Genomic DNA, 15,233 nt, shown 5'->3' with positions numbered 1-15,233 from the left:
CAGGATTCGTGTGGCCAATGGTGAAGGTGAGATACATGTGCCGTGGAAATGAGGTGCGTGTTCCTGCCCCAGCAGCTGAGACCCAAGTGTGCGCCCCTGGCCACGGTCATGGCCGCCAACTCCTTGCCGGGATGGTGTAGGGCTGGAAGCTGTTTTTTTTCCCTTGTGCCACCTGGATTCGGGATTTGGGCTACCCAGCAGTTATATATGGAGTGAGAGTTTCTCTCTCTGAGTGGGGTTAAACGTTCTTTATCTCTTCTCTAGAGACAGTACCATGAGAGTGTTCAGTTTCTCTTTCTCTTCTCTTTGTCTCTCAGGGGCTCTATGCCCTTGCCCTGTGTTGGGCTGGGGCTCCCACCTCCCCTGCCCATCTAGGACTGGCCCGTTTTCCAATCTCCCCAGTTTGCACTCATTCACTCAGCCATCTTTGAGGTTGTCTTCTTTCTGGAGTCTGTATTTTCTCCTTCCTCTCTTGCAGATGAGAGTAATGTCCTTCTCAGTTCGATAGATGGGGCAGACGAAGTTTACAGAGCTCCCTTCCTCTCCGCCATCTTGGCTCCTCCTCGAAGCCAAGATTTTATTTTCTTATAACTGCACTTAAGTCCTTTTAAAATGTTCAGATAATATAAAAAGTTTTGGATTTCCTTTAATATATAGATACACATTCATTTTTTCCTAAAAAGACGTATATTTAAACATAATTTCTGAATAAAACGCCTTTTGGTCAATACATAAATATTTAAAGTATTAAAATATTAAAATAAATATTAGTTTAATTTTCATCATTTTTGCTATTCTTTTAGTTCTCATAAGTGTCATCCATGAATGATAACTTTTTATTGTCCTTTACTAATATGTAGGGAAACTGTTGAGTTAAGGTCATGGTTGGTTCTTCCTTGCTTTTAGGCTCTTTAAACTTTTTTCTGTTGAAGCATGACCCTCCAAGCATTTTGTTGGAACCTGCACATATATCCTTTCTGAGTCTTTGCTCTTGCTATTCCTTCCACCTGGAGTACCTCTGAACTCTTACAATCTTTGCTTTTTGGCATTTTCCCTATACTTTACATTTCAAAATAATGCCCTCTTTTTCCTCCATTCCAAAAGTCTGAGATTTACTTCTCTGCTGAATAGACAATATTAATAATCATGAATGTTTATATGACAATCACTATATGTCATGTCCCATTTATTCTACGTGCTTTAACTACATTAATTCATTGGAGTGCCTGGATGGCTCAGATGGTTGAGCATCCAACTCTTGATTTCGGATTAGGTCATGATCTCAGCATTTTTGAGACTGAGCCCCACCTTTGGATCTGTGCTAACAGCATGGAACCTGCTTGGAATTCTCTCTCTCCTCTCTCTCTGCCCCTCTCCCTACTCACATGCATGCATGCTCTCTTTCTCTCAAAATAAATATTAAAAAAATAAAAAATAAATATGTTAACTCATTTCATCCTGCTACAACTTCTTATGAGGTAGATATTATTTTTATTACTCTTTTACAGACAAAGAAACTGAGTTATAGAGAGTTAAGTAACTGGCAAAACTTTATGCCATTAGTAACTGGAAATAAAGAATCCAATCTAAGCTGCTTGTCTGGAGCCTGCCACCACATGACATCACCCCTCAAGGTAGTAGGTGATAAGTATTTTTCATTTCTATTGTCACTGATATAGTTTGTTTGCTATTTACTTATTTCATTTTAGAGTGTGCTCAGGCTTGGCAATTCTTAGATATTTAATTTTTGGAGGGCTGGGAGAGGGACAGAGAGAGAGAGAGAGAGAGAGAGAGAGAGAGAGAGAGAGAGAATCTTAAGTATGCTCCATTCTCAGCATGGATCCCACAGCTCTGGAATCATACCCTGAGCCAAAATCAAGAGTTGGAAGTTCAACCAAGTGAGCCACCCAGGTGCCCCTCACTGCTGTAGTTTAAATCTTTTCCTCTGTCAGTGGTTATTTTTTTAATATCCAATTCATTGCTCTTAGTAGCAGAGGCATTGTAGAGCATACTCTCCCTCCCCTACTATTCTCAAGGTAACTTTCTGAACACACGTCTAAACAGTGGCATCTAAAACTCAACAAAACAAAAACAAAACACAATAACCACACAAAAAAATCCGTCAATTATTTATTTGTTTAAAAACATTTGTTGGGGCACCTGGGTGGCTCAGTTGGTTAAGCGTCCGGCTTCAGCTCAGGTCATGATCTCACAGTTCGTGGGTTCGAGCCCCGCGTCAGGCTCTGTGCTGACAGCTAGCTCAGAGCCTGTAGCCTGTTTCAGATTCTGTATCTCCCTCTCTCTCTGACCCTCCTCTGCTCGCACTGTCTCTCTCTGTCTCTCAAAAATAAATTAAAAAAAACATTGAAAAAATTTATTAACTCTTATTTGCTTTAAGATAAAGTCTAAAGTCGAGGGGGCACCAAGGGCCTTTTAATCTCATCCCAGTCGACTCCTCCAACTGGCTTCTAGCACTCGGGACACCACTCAGTGTCCAGCTTTTATTCTTTAGCTGCACCTGTCAGCTAGTCCTTAAACATTCATGCCTACATGTGTCTCCATCTTCTTTTTTTTTAAATATTAAAAAAATTTTAATGTTTTTATTTATTTTTTAGAGAGAGAAGAGAGAGAGAGAGTGTGTGTGTAAGAGCAGGTAGGGTCAGAGAAAGAGGGAGACGCAGAATCTGAAGACAGGCTCCAGGCTCTGAGCTAGCTGTCAGTACAGAGCCTGAAGCTGGACTCGAACCCATAAACCATGAGATCATGACCTGAGCCAAAGTCAGATGCTTAAACGACTGAGCCACCCAGGCTTCCCTCCATGTTCTTTTTAGGATCTCTTTGTTTGCCTGCGGTATCCTTCAGCTTTCCTCCCTCTCTCTTTCCTTCTGTTGCTCTCTGCTTTCCTCCTTGCCTACTTCCTTACCTTCTACCTCCCTTCCACTCTCTCTTTCTCTTCACTCTCCCTTCCTTTCCCATCTCTTTCTGTCTACAAAAATCCAGCTCAAGTATCAGACTTTCTTTTGGCAGTGTCCCACAACCATTCATTTCATCACCAACAAAAATCTTTTACTCTAATCTTCTGAGATACTATAACATAGTAAACCTCTACTGTATCACATGTCATATTGTATATTGTGATATGCATTTCTACTTAACCCAAAGATTTCTTTCTCCATAAAGGCTTGCATTCCCATTTACATAGACCTTTAGATGCAAAACGGAAGGTATATATCCAAGTCAGTTTTAGTACCTGTTTCAGGGCCTTCCAGTCTTGACTCCCTTTTCAGTGGCCTCACAAGTCAATACAGAGCATGTACCCCTTTGATGTTACCATATCTACAACCTTTATTTGAATAGTCATGATTCCTTGGAATTATAAAATAAATAAGTCTGAGTGAATGAATCTTTAATGTTATTAATGCATAATGCCTGATACATCATGAGGCATGTGTTTTGGATGTCCACAATTTAGCCCAAAGATGTTTGTCTCATCAAGGTTTATATATATGTCACCAAAAAACAAAAACAAAACAAAACAAAAGAAAACAAAAAAACCCACTCTCTGTCATTCAACCTTTCAAACTTCCAGTTTTAGGTCCACACTCTGCCTACACTACAACCACCTTCATCCAATATAGGTAATGGAAGTCTTATCTGGAGAATCTATGAAAGGGAGAACTTGGCTGTGTGTTAAGCCTGAAGAGGCCAAACCTTTTTCTATGATTAATATCAATTTCAATGAACATCAAAATTTTATATATCCCTCATGTCAGTTAGGGGAAAAGTACATTCAAAATGTTCCAATGAGAGTAATGTTACTCTCTTGTTGAATAAACAAGATGATGATGGCTATAACAATGCCAATTTTTGGTATTTACTGGCTCTATTAATATGTAACTAAAAAGGCAAGTAAGAACACCAGGGCATTATGGAGCTAGCACCTGCAAGAAGGCAACTCTGCTCCTGCCCACCTGATAGGTCTAAGGAAACAAAAGGAAGAAGATGGAATTACTAAAACATGGAAGTTTGAAGGTGGGACTAAGTGGGGCTGGCTTAGACCTCTGAGGAGGGGTTGCTGCTTGCCTGGGTGGCTCAGTTGGTTAAGCGTCCGACTTTGGCTCAGGTCATGATCTCATCGTCCATGAGTTCAAACCCTGCATCAGACTGTGCTGTCAGTTCAGAGCCTGAAGCTTGCTTTGGATTCTGTGTCTCCCTCTCTCTCTCTCTGCCCCTCCCCCTCTCACGCTCTGGCTCTCCCTGTCTTTCAATAAATGAATAAACATTAAAAAGATTTTTTAAAAAAAGAATTATACACACTTGGGGGTATGTTTGTGTAAGATTCTAAGCCTCTAATTTGTTCCTATAGCCAAGGGTTTTTCAAATTAGGTTTTATTGGCATTTGGGGCTACATAATTTTCACTGGGAATGGGGGTTGTTCTGTGCTTTGTAGGGTGTTTAGCTGCATCCCTGGCTGTTACTCACTAGATGCCCAAAGCAAGCCATTCCCTCCCCCACACCATGATAATCAAAAATGTCCCCAGACATTGTCAAATGCCCCCTGGGGGCAAAACAACCCCTGGCTGAAGACCAGGGAGGTAGCTTCAGGTCAACAAAGTCTCTGCTGATTTGCTGGTTCCCAGCTACAGTGCCCCTTTGGCAGGTCTATATTCTCAGCTTCTTGTCTTCTCTGGAATCTTGGCACCTCCTTATCCTGGTTGGTCCAGCACTTCTGAGGTCTTTAAATGGATATTTAAAAAGTTGTTTGGCTTGTCTAGTAGTCTCTCTGGCCATTTTGTTCTGCTGAAAAAGAGATATTTGACTAATATTCAGAAACACAATTACAAGGAACTATCTTTTAATATTATTATTTTTCTAGTTATCTATATTATTTTTCTTTTATTCTAACTACTGATCATCAAGCTTCAGCTCATAGGCCAAATCCAGCTCTTGGCTGTTTTGGAAATAAACTTTTATTAAAATACAAGCATACTATCACTTACAGATTATCTGTGGCTGCTTTTGCACTAGGACTGTAGAGTGGTCACCACAGAGAACTAAGGTCTTCACTTCACAGTTTGCCAACCCCTGCTCTAAATCTTAAACACCAGAAGGTAGGAACCAAGAGTTTGTGTCTCTAGTATCTAGCATATTGTAGCTAAATGACCGCATTTTTGAATTTTCTGAAATTTATCCAAAAGTATACATGGAACTCAATAATTTTATTCTAAACACTAAGGGCAATGAAAGACATTACTATATTTGTTTACATTATTATGCATTGTTTAAGTCAAATGACATGGTTGGTTAAAGAATAATGCCAAAGGTTTATTTTAAGAGTTAGACCCAATTCCTGGATGTGCCTCTTGTTTTTTTCTTTTCAGTGATAGACCGCCTTTATTATTATCTATGTTACAAAAATATATATATTATTTGTGTGGCGCCTGGGTGGCTCAGTCGGATAAGCATCTGACTTGATTTTGGCTCAGGTTGTGATCTCATGGTTTGTGTGTTCAAACCCCTGTTGATAACACAGGACCTGCTCCGGATTTTCTCTCTTCCTCTCCCTCTGCCCCTCCCCCACGTGTGCTCTTGCTCTCTCTCAAAATAAATAAATAAACATTACAAAAACAGGAAAACAGTTTCCTCAAAAAAATAAATATTATTTGTTACAAGGAGAATAGGACAAAGTGAATAAATGCTTCAGTATAAATCAGTCATTTCTATAGATTTTTTAAAAACAGTATATTTATTAAAGGTGGTCATTTGCTTTCATCTTTCTATTAATAGAACAGTTCCACATGCATCTTTTATATGGTGCATGGTACACGTTTTCTCTGAAATTCTTCTGAGCAATATAATTATTTATATTCGATGTGTTTTATAATGTATTATTTAATACTAAGAATGTCTTCTATGTAGTTCCCTTCAAGAACAGATAAGCTTTGAAACTGCTACCTTTACTTTCCTTCTTTCACAGAAAAATGAAGTAGAGGTAATTAGTATAATAGTAGCTCACAAATGGACTCATGAACTTAAAGAAAGAAAATTATTTACTAGGATTTACAAAGTTGATGAGATTAGTTGTCCTTGGACCAAAATAATATTAGTGTTATTGTATATATATATATATATATTTGTTACCTGTATTATTTCATTTAAAAATCTTGTAGGGGCACCTGGGTGGCTCAGTCATTAGAGCATCCGGCTTCAGCTCAGGTCATGATCTCACGGTTTGTGGGTTTGGGCCCCACGTCGAGCTCTGTGCTGACAGCTCAGAGCCTGGAGCCTGCTTCAGATTCTGTCTCCTTCTCTCTCTGCCCCTCCTCTGCTCATGTTGTCTCTCTCTCTCTCTGAAAAATAAATAAAAAACATTAAAAAAATAAAAATCTTGTAATTCTTATTAAGGATTTCTTCTACTAATTTTTAATCACAAATATTATTAGCTTGATGTTATCCTAAATTAATTTTGCATCTTGAATATTAACACTTGTGTATTTGTCATTCCATTAATAAAAGTATATTTACCGTACTATAAATCTTATCAGTCTTTGAGCAAAGGTTACTTAAAACTCTGAGACAGTGTTATTTTATTATTTGGGATTATACCTGGGTAGTATCAATCATGTGTTTATTCATCTCCTGAGCACTGTTGGTAACCCTTACTGATTTACATCCCAGAGTTTCCTTAGCTAAAGCAATTTTGCAAAGAAACTAGAGTTTGTTTTTGAAATGAATGGTTATACTAACTAGAAAGTAAGCCTCTGCTTTACAGGGCTTAAAACAAAGTATCCTGCATCATTCCAACATCTGGATTTCATTTCTTGTTAAAGCAGGATAAGATGGATTTGGAAAGAATGAAGTGAAATCAGTTGTAATGATTATTATCTTAATTTTGGACTGAAAATTTCCCTGTAAGTCAGGCTCTGTCATGTTTAACTTTGAATGTGCATTTGATAGGAATAGAAGTTGCAGTGACCTGATCCACTCCAACGCTCCCTTTGACTTTAAAAAACTACTTAATGAAACATTTTGGGTAAGAGATATAGTCTTACTTGAAATTTCTGTGCAATGGCTCTGCTGGATTTCACATCTATATTTTTCATTGCCTGTACTTGTTAAAATACTTTATTCCTCCAAAAGTACAGTCCTTGCTCTAGATCATAGCTTTTCAAATTGATTATCTAAATTTGGGTAATTCTTGGATTTTTAAAATGCATTAATAAATGAGATACCTCAGAAAGAATGTGTTCGAAGTATCTCATGTGTGCATTAAATTTTCCTGTAATGATAACATAGCATTTAAAAACCATCAGTCTATGCAAATGTTCATCCACGGTTATACGTGCCTTTCAAAATTTTTTTCTTTTTTAATTTATTTTGATGTCTGATCTTATTTATTTGTTATGGTTTAAAAAAACTCATTTTTTAATTGGACTTAGAGGTAGGAGCTCTCTGAAAAGACAACCTCTGTCTCTTGGCAATCTGTCCCTGGCATTTGGCTCTGGCCTCCTTCATTCTCTTGGCCAAAAGTTTAGCACATTCTGCAGCCTCGTCCTTATTTTTCTTAGTATGATGTTTCTTTAGAGCAATACACCAACGTTTATGCTAGAGGACATGTGGAGTAACAAGATGTTGAATCTTGGGTGCTTTGGTTCTAGGTTTCCTACGTTTGTTTAGGGGCTTTTCACAACATACTGGCAGATACCATCTTTTTTAGAGAGACTGAAAAGGTTGTGGATTCTGCTAACTCTTTTGGCCCCAGGTGATGAGACACAGTAGGATCAGTAAATCCAGGAATAGCCTTCCCCCCACACTTTTTTTTTTTACAGTGACCAAGTTGAACACAGTGAGACCAGCATCCACAGTGCAACCCCAAACACCCCCAGTGCTTTTTTTCTTCCATCCCCCCATGTCTTCCTTGTTCTGTAGCAGAAATGCCCCTTATTCAGCAGTAGGTGAACACAGCCATGGGTCACGACACCTGCTTCATGGGGAAGCCTTGTTTGTCATTGCCACCACTGACTCGGACCATGTAACCCTTCCACTTTTCATCAGCAACAATGGCTGTCCAAAGATACGAAGTTTATGTTCACTGGCCTCTTCAATGAGTTTTGGGCAGACAGTAGCTGGGAAAGATGTTCTGCTTCATCCTGAAGCAGCCTACCACCTCCAAGGTGCCACGAAAAAGAGCTCAAAGAAACTTTTCTTACATTTTTTTGAAATTCTATAAATGCTTGACAGGTGACTTTCTCAAACATGAGTTTAAAGTTTTTATTTTGGGGGCACCTGGGTGGCTCAGTCGGTTAAGTGTCTGACATCAGTTCAGGTCATGATCTCACAGCTCATGAATTCAAACGCTGCGTTAGCTCTGTGCTGACAGCTCAGACCCTACAGTTTGCTTCAGATTCTGGGTCTCCATCTCTTTCTCTGCCTCTCCCCTGCTCACACTCTGTCTCTCTCTCTCTCTCTCAAGAATAAACATTTAAAAAATTTTAAGATTTTCTTTTACTTTTTAAAGTAGGCTTCACACCCAACTTTGAGGCTTACACTCATAACCCTGTGATCAAGAGTTGGATGCTCTACCAACTAAGACAGCTAGGTACCCCAAAGAGTTATTTTAATTTTAAAAACTATTTTTTAGTTAAAGATGGAAATAAATAACTTTCAAAAACATTCAAAATTATTGCAGACAAGGAATGTTTCACATATGGTGGTCCTATTCCCAGTAATCCTAACCATTACTAGTATCAGCACTAAAAAGGAGGAAAAAGATAAGAAGAGTAGAACTAGAAATGTGACAAGAGACCTGGAAATTATATTTCAAATGACAAACTTCTCCTGGAAGTCAGAGCTTGGATGCTGGCATAATCACACGGTTTGAAAAGAAGGAAAATAGAAGAAATTGTTATCCTTAGATATATTTAAGGCCAGATCTGTCGTAGTGCTGGAAACAAAATTCAGGAAAATCCCCAGAATATGTTGTCAGGGCAATGGCCTAAGTGACTTCCATATAACCTCTCTTTGTGCACCGCTTATGTGAGAAGAGGGCTCTGGAGTTTGGTTTGCTCCCTCACTGATTTCAGTGTGACCTTAGGCAGTTTATTTGATCTGACTGCCAGTTTTCCCTCACCAGAGAGTTTAGAAAATGACACATACTTGGTGGGGCTTAATGTTTGTAACCACTTCAAGATTTCAAAGAGAATATTATCGTAATGAAAAAAGAATTGTTCTTTGTCGCTCTACTTGTTGGTTTACGAAAGTTGAAACCTGGATTAAAGTCCAAACCTGGTTTAGTATGTTACTTTAAGACTGCATTTACTGTGTTTCCATTGCATTCAATGTGTTTCTATGCAATTTCATTCCATGTGTATTTACTGAGGAGCTACTACTGCTTTCTAAAAACTCAAAATCTTGGGCCCATAGAAATTGGTTCATTGACCATGTTGGAAGGCCACGGGGTTCTCTTGCCTGCAGGGCTGAAGAAGAATCCTCCAAGTCCCTATCTGGTTTAGCAATTTGATTAAATCTGGATGTGATGCACAGTGGAAGATGTGCATCACATCTTGCCTCATAATTCTTTACAATGCATGTAATCTTTTCTATACATGAGGAAATGGAGGTCTAGGAGCCACAGTAACCAGCTAGTGGGGGTGCGGGGGGAGGGCAGAGCCAGGACACAAACTCAGGGCGGTCTGATTCCCAAGAGGTATGAAAAGTCATAAATTCTGGTCAGCTGAACATATGGTCCTCAAACACAGTAGTGGCCATTTTACTTTTTCCTCAGTTATTGCTAGCTGCCTTGCAAGTAATTAGCAATTTTCTAGAAAATTCCTCACTTTTGTGGGAAGCCTATTGGACTGACCTGCAATAAAAAGCTATTTCCTTCCAAAACCTGTTAGCTAAGGCATCTGTGTTCCCATCCAGAAAGATCCATGTCAGATATCCAAGGGAGATGTTAAAGGTTTATGAAGCAGTTACTATATGCCAGGCATGTGTTTAAAAAGTAGATGTTTAAAAACATCTCACTTATTGCTAGAGCAACTTTGAAAGAGAATTCCAAGTTTCAGGAGAGAAAATGATGCACCCAAAGCTGGGCAGAAAATAGTGGCAAAGCTGGGATTTAAAGTCATATCAAGCCCCTGCCTTTTCATCGCCTCCTCATGACAAAAAGCTTTCTGCTGAAGTAGCCAACCTACTCTACCCCACACCCTCAACTTTACTGCTCTTCATAGTACTTGCCCCCATCTGACAGAATGGAGGTTGTCTTTATTGTCTACCCTACCTACTGGAATATGAGCTTCTAGAGGGCATGGGGCTTGTCTGACTTGTTAATTTCCATGTCCCTCGTGCTAGAACAATGACTGAAATAAATACTAAACATATCTTATGTGAATGAATAAATTAAGGCAGGTTTTTAAAGCCAGGGTAAATAGCAAGCTTATGACAGGTTGATATCAGAGTGTGGTTTAGTCTGGAAAACCTTACTTTGATACAAGAAAATGCAACAATTTGAATCTATTTTTGCTTAATAGGTTAAAAGTGATTCTTAACTTAAACTACAACCCATATATAAAATTTGACTCCAATATAAAGTTTCACTTAGGAACCCCATCAGCATTATTTATTTTATTTTTAGGCATTTTTAATACTACTATTGCAGCTTTTAGGCATTTTGACATTATAAATTTAAGTTGTATCCATTTTTAATATTATTAACTTCCAGAAGCCTAAGGACAAAGTAGATATTTTAACCCATTTTGTGAAGCTTTGAAGTAAAAGAGGAGATAGAAAAATTGGTCAAAAATGATAAGATCAGAAGAGGAACAACTAAATTATGAAAGTCTAAAAAGTATTTATTTTATCTATTTAAAAAAGTCCCACACAAATTAGCTAACTCCTACAAGCATATCAAAATTCAGATAAATAATATTTTTATTAATTATGACATACCTCTTTTCCCCCTACTTTTCTTGATTGAATGTTCTTTGATCTCCTCTCTATATGACAAAAATTTCATACCATTTTTTCTATTAATATCTGGCATAGTTAATCAATTATAGTTTTATTATTGGTAATTGGGTCACTACAACATAGGACTTCTTATACAGAAATAATCACTGTAATATGGCTACAAGTTTGTGCCCATAAACATACAAATTCTAATACATTTTACTTTTTTATAATAGCCTTGAAGAATGTATGGTGCATTTATAATTGTGTGTGTGTTGCATTGTATGCCATATTTCTGGAAGGAGGCACCTTTACATTTGACTAGGCATCAATAAAAAATGAATTCTTTCCTGGCTGTTCTTATATTTAGCAGCCTAGTTTGTGGCATTGAATATTTCCTCTACTACACAAATAAGTACAGTGTCAGCACCTTAGGATGGGTTGATGCTATGATAGGACCTCTGGCCCCGGCCTTTAATGTTTTCACACCAGGAGAATGAACACAGCACATGGTGGGACTATGCCTGGAAGCTATTCATTCCTACACCAGGCAACTGGCAATAGGAATTCAACTTTACATGAATGTGGTTGGGAAGCACATGAACATATTTCATGAAACCCAAGCGGAGCAAATCCCCACCTCGTCTTCCCCTTAGCTGGATTCCAGAAAGGCTCATGGCTTTTGCAGCATCACTTGCAGGAGAAGTTGGAGTGTAAAAGACAACCATCTTAACCGAATTTGGTTGAAGTATTTTACCTTGGCATATTTTGCAATGGCATATGAACATGTAAACTCATTGCTGGTGTTCCTTCCAGAGGCTTGGAGGGGATCCCAGAAGGGAGGGTCATGAGCTTGAACTTCACTAACTTCATATTACATTCTCCAGTAATGGGCACATATTTACTACACTCAAACTACACTGAACTTCTCTTTTTTGTGTTGACAAAGTATATTTTTGCCATTCCTGACTCTCTTCCTGTCTTTCTTCCAGTCATATCCTTATCATCTGTGTTGCAGCTCAGGGAGGTTTTTCTGATCTCCAGTGTGTGTGACTCCCATTACTCGCTGCTGAACCATCCTGTTTTTTCTTTTTAGCCTCTACTTCTCTCAGAAGCTATTTTGCTTTTGTGCTTATTATCTGGCTTCTCTGGTAAAATGTGAGTTCCATGAGAGCAGGAATGTTGCCTGGGATGCTCACAAAAAATCATCTGGATGAATGAACAAACTGTAAGCTTAAAAGTCTGTATCTTTTACATTAGCTCAAGAATATTATTTTATCATTTTAATAAATTTACTCCGACTCTAGTCCCTAGCTCACCGAAGTGGCAGAAAAGCCAATCTCCAGTACGGTTCGGGCCACTTCCTTCCTGGGGTTTGCAAAGTTGTTGGTGTTCAGCAGAGCAGCTGGTCATCAATCATTTTCCTTACTGGTCACTGAACTGTTCATGGTCTTGGCCGGCAGTCAGGTACCTAACTGCAGCCTCTTGATGTGTGTGGCTGAAGAATGTTGGCAAAGTTTGGGAGCCCTGTCCTTCGTGTCTGGCCTCCCTCCAGATACCCTATAGCTGCTTCCCTCTTGCCATTTTTGCCCTGGCAGCAGCGTGGTGATGAGCACTCCTGGAGAGACCCACAGACAGCTAGACAATCCTAGTTAGGACTAAACCCCTCCCTTACTTTTCTCAAGGGAACTTTCTTGCTTTTCTCTACTCTTGGGACCTCTTGGAAAGCCATTTCATGGAGGTTAGCCCTTACAAAACTGGGAATCACTGATATTACCTTCTATTCTCTCAGCAAAAGTCCCTGAGTTAAGGAAGTTGTAAGGGTCTGACTACTTTCTTAGAAGAGGAAGAAGAGGGAAATCTGAAGGACAAACAAAATTATCAAAATCTCAAAAATTATTCTGTCACATACCTTTGTATATTGAAAAGGAAACTAACTGATACTTAGTTACATACTCTTAGTTATATTCCACTAACTGGTACTTAATACACACTCTCTGTAAGCTCCCTGTTATGGGCTGAAATTTATCCCCCAAATTCATATGTTGAACTCTTACTCTCCAGGGTCTCAGAATGTGACTGTATTTAGAGATAAGCTCTTTAAAGGTAATTAAGTTAAAATGAGTTATTAGAGCAGGCCTTAATCCAATATTACTGGTTCTATATAAAAAGAGGGGGTTAGAATGGGCAGGTACAGAGAGAAGATGACGTGAAGGCTTTTGGAGAAGACAACCGTCTAAAAGCCAAGGAAATAGACTTCAAAAAACTCTGCTGACACCTATCTAAGACTTCTCATCTTCAGAATTGTGAGACGATACATTTCTTTTAGCCACCCTGTCTATGCTACTTTGTAATGGACGCTTAGCAAATGAATATACTCCCTCCTGCTGTGAGACTGGGAAAGGGAGCACCTCTGCTCCATGGAAAAGTAGGAGTTGCTGGTGTGCCTCTCCTTATCTCTGCAAGCCTCCGTGTTGGGACTTTTAAGTCACCACCACCAGCAGTGGTGGCTTCTCCCCCAATCACATTCGGTCTCCAAGCAAGAGAGGGCATGTAGATGGGCAAGGAAAATGCTGTTAGGACGGTTTGAGGGTGTCTTCTTTCACACTGCCCCTTCTCTCTTGCACTGGAATGCCGCAAAGCAGCATCACCACCTGCTCAGATGGCATTTCATGCACGTGCATTCCAGGAAACAGCACAAATACTCAAGTCACAGCAGGCCCTAGTGGGGTCAGCAGATAATGGATTAGAGATTCTCCAATAGTCAGAGAGTTTTGTAACTGCTTAATAGGAGTTCATGAATGTTTGTCCATCATGTCGATTATCTGTATGTATTTTTTAACACTTAGGATAAAGTTCTGTTATCTGTAATTAATTCCAACCAGCATGTTTCATCCAAATGTTAAGAACAATCATTTGAAAAGATCTTGTTGTCTTTGTTTGCTATATTAATTTCTTCCCACATATTCAATTTCATGTATAATTGCTGTCAGTCCCTTTTTGCAGGAGGAAATTTTAAAACAAAACAACAATAACAAAATACATTGTTTCAAAGCTCCAAATTTTAACCCTGATTTTGGAGGGTAAAATTTAGTGACAGTTTCAAATATTGATTGTAACCCATGGAAAAAATGACTTCATTTGTTTAAAAACATAGGTGCTATCATTTAAATTTTACCTTTAATAGTTCATTGACCTTACTTTACATTTTTCCTTAAAAATTATATTTATTCTTTCTTATGTTTCAGAGAATACTTTCTGGAATACAAAACATGCAGTATTTATTAGCAAATAATAAATATACTGATATAGTCAGTAGATGCCATGAGTCACATTTTCAGTTCATTTTTTGACATTAAAGACAAATGCCCTCCAGTCTTTTGGAGAAAACAAATGTCTAAAACTATTTTTTCCAATATGTTTATTTAATTTCATCTTCATTGTCCTAAAATGTATACACACACACACACACACACACACACACACACACACACACACTCATTGCACTTTTATAAAATATACTTTTGAATTAAAAACTTTTAATGTGTATGTATCCTACAGGACTTTAATCCATGTGGTTTCATTTGGTGACTTATTTAAATTTAACTCACATAAATATATTAGCTAATGTTGTAAGATACCTGCTAGGTTTCTGTTTTTTTTTTTTAAAGCCCCCCCTTTAAAAAATGTTTAATAATTCTTTTGAGACAGAGAGAGAGAGAGAGAGAGAATGAGAGAGAGGATGGGCAGGGAGAAAGAGAGAGAGAGGGAGGGCAGAAAAACAGGGAGAGAGAGAATTCCAAGTAGGCTCTATGCTGTCAGTGCAGAAATCAGAGCCCAATACGGGGCTCAATCTCATGGTTCGTGAGATCATGACCTGAGCCGAAATCAAGAGTTGGATCCTTAACGAATTGATCCCTTTTGGTGCCCCAAACCCTTATAATTTTCTAAGTGGTAAGTGTTCTTACCATCTAGGTAAGATCTAGGACCACCTCTTGTTTTAATATTGGTCTTTGACCTTTGTTCCTGATACAGAATTCCTGAAATCCTTGTAATTTCTGGGGCGGTGGGAGTGTCTTTTGTTCTTATATGGTGATTTTGTGTGGCCTTCTAGATGAGTGCTGGTCACTGGAAAGATGAAGCCATGATTAGAAACTTGAAATTTTCAGCCCTGCCACCCATTTTCTTGAAAAGGAAGAGCTGAAAATAGAGTTAATGATCTATGATGCCTACATGATGAAGCCTCTGTAAAATCCAAAAGTATGGGGCTTGGAGAGCTTCGT

This window comes from Suricata suricatta, chromosome 1 (genome assembly GCF_006229205.1).
Source record: "Suricata suricatta isolate VVHF042 chromosome 1, meerkat_22Aug2017_6uvM2_HiC, whole genome shotgun sequence".
NCBI classification, from domain to species: Eukaryota; Metazoa; Chordata; class Mammalia; order Carnivora; family Herpestidae; genus Suricata; species Suricata suricatta.
The sequence above is the reverse complement of the archived record's forward strand: the minus strand, read 5'-3'. Positions refer to the sequence as shown.